The following is a 2,783-nucleotide window of genomic DNA, read 5'->3' on the forward strand; positions in this document are numbered from 1 at the left end:
CATTACTGCAAATAAAAAACATACTGTTATATTATGATTGTATCCATCAGATTTAGGTCTGAATTCAAACAAATAAACAAGCAAAAAAAAACAACAACACACGCTCAATTCACTAAAAGAGTCACACATATCCTCACAGTCATCTGATCATGTACTTAGAATTAACTACATGCAAAAGGTCAAAATTCATTACTCTTCTGCAGGAGTCCTACAACAGATGTGGGCCTCTACTACTCTTCTCAGAGATGGTGTTCCTCCACTTCCAGCAGGTTTCTTATTGAATCATTTAGGTTGAAAAAGACTCTTAAGATCAACAAGTCCAACCATCAACCTAACATTACCTAGTCTACCACTAAGCCATGCCCCTAAGCACCACATTCACACACCTCTTAAATACCTCCAGAGATAGCTACTGCACCACAACCCTAGGCAGCCTGTTCAATGCCTGACAACCCTTTCCTTGAAGAAGTTCTTCCTGATATCCAATCTAAACCTCCCCTGGCACAACATGAAGCCATTTCCTCATGTCCTGTCTCTTCTCACCTGAGAAAAGAGACTGACACTGACCTTGCTACAATCTCCTTTCAGGTAGTTGATGAGGTGTCCCCTCAGCCTCCTTTCCTCTAGGCTAAACAACCCCAGTTCCCTCAGCCACTCCTCACGTGTCTTGTTTTCTAGTCCCTTTACTAGATTCATTGCTCTTCTCTGAACACATTTGAACAACTCAGTATCCTTCTTGTAATGAGGGGCCTAAAACAGAACACAGTACTTGCAGTGTGATCTTACCAGTGCTGAGTACAGAGGGACAATCACTTCCCTAGTCCTGCTAGTCACACTATATCTCATACAAGCCAGGACGCCATTGGCCTTCCTGGCTCATATTCATCTGGCTTTCAAACAGCACCCTCAGGTCCTTTTCTGCCAGGCTACTTTCCAGCCACTCTTTCCCAAACCTGTGTCGCTGCGTCGGGTTGTTGTGACTCAAGTATAGAACTCAGCATTTAGCCTTGCTGAAGGCTATGCAATTGGATGCGGCCCATTGATACAGCCTATCCAGATTCCACTGCAGAGCCTGCCTACCTTCAAGAAGATCAACATACGTTCCCAACTTGGTGTCATCTGCAAACTTTCTCAGTGTGCACTTGATCCCCTTATCAAAATAGTTGATAAAAATATTTTCCAAAAAATGGCCCCAATACTGAGCCCTTGTGAAAACCACTTGTGACCTGCTGCCAACCAGATTTAACTCCATTCATGGTTACATTTATAACATGATTGACATTTTCTATTCACAAGGCATTTTGGTCCTGGTCTAATGCTGTTTATTACAGGACCTATGGTTACTGATGTACTGTGTATGGCATATAAACACAAATGGCTGTGTCCTCATCATTTTTCAAAACAGTGTCACAAGCCCTGTTATTATGCTCTGACTATGTCAGTATAAGTATTCTCTAGTGTTCTCTATTGTTTTATGACATTTTTCAACGAAGCCTTCCATTCCCAAGGTTTCATTTTCAGGTTACCTTCAGACCTACTCAAGATTTGTTTTGCCTTTTGGTCCTAAAAATACAAAAAGACACTGAGCTAAATGCATTCTGTAATTTTGAAGTAGAAGACCCTACAGAAAACGTGTCACTTTCTTTTTTTGTATAGATAAAGTGGAAACAATATTACTTTATTAGTTTCTTCATTCTAACATACATAGAAATTTCCCCTTTTTTTTTTTTTTCCTACTCCTCTGTATGACACTAATTTATAGGTTTTCAGGAATTAAAATATAAAATTAAATTAAAAACATATATTAAATAATTAAAACTAAATAATTAACTAATTTAACAATTTAATCAAATAATTAATATATTAATTAATTGAAATAATATATTATCCTGAGTTGGAAGGGACCCACAAGGATCATTGAGTCCAACTCCTGGGTCTGCACAGGACCACCCCAAAATCAGACCATGTGTCTGAAAGTGTTGCCCAAATGCTTCCTGAACTCTAACAGGTTCAGTGCCATGACCACTTCCGTGGGGACCCTGTCCCAGTGCCCAACCACCCTCTTAGTGAAGAACCTTTTCCTAACACCCAGCCTGACGCTCCCCTATCCCAGCTCCATGCCATTCCCTCGGGTCCTGTCGCTGTCCCTGGAGAGCAGAGCTTGGCGCCTACCCCTCAGCTCCCCTTGTGAGGGAGCTGCAGGCCTCCATGAGGCCTCCTCTCATCCTCCTCTGCTATGGGCTGAACAAACCAAGGGACCTCAGCCACTCCTCATACTTCCTGCCCTCTAAACCCTTCACCATCTTTGGTGAAGGTAAAACTCTCTAAAAAAACTCTCTAATAAAATTCTAATAGTTCTATGTCCTTCTCATACTGTGGTGCCTCAGTACTCAAGGTGAGGCTGCATCAGCCCTGAGCAGAGTAGGACAATCACTTCCCTCAACCAGCTAGAAATGCTGTGCTTGATGCACTCCGGGATACTGTTGGCCCTTTTGACTGCCAGGGCACATCGTTGATTCATATTCAATTTGTTGTTGACCAAAACCCCAGATCCCTTTCTGTGGGGCTGCTCTCCAGCCTCTCATCCCCCAGTCTGTATGTGTAGCTGGGGTTGCCCCTACCAAGGTGCAGAATCTGGCACTTGCTCTTGTTAAACTTCATATTGTTGGTGACTGCCTAGCTCTCTAACTTGTCAAGATCTCACAAATTCACCAAATTTTCACCGCCTATTCCTTCTTTTTATTTATTCAATAAAAAGGGGGAGTAGGATTCAGCTCCTAATG

The sequence above is a fragment of the Anser brachyrhynchus genome (assembly GCF_964034855.1).
Source record: "Anser brachyrhynchus genome assembly, chromosome: 1".
Lineage (NCBI taxonomy): Eukaryota > Metazoa > Chordata > Aves > Anseriformes > Anatidae > Anser > Anser brachyrhynchus.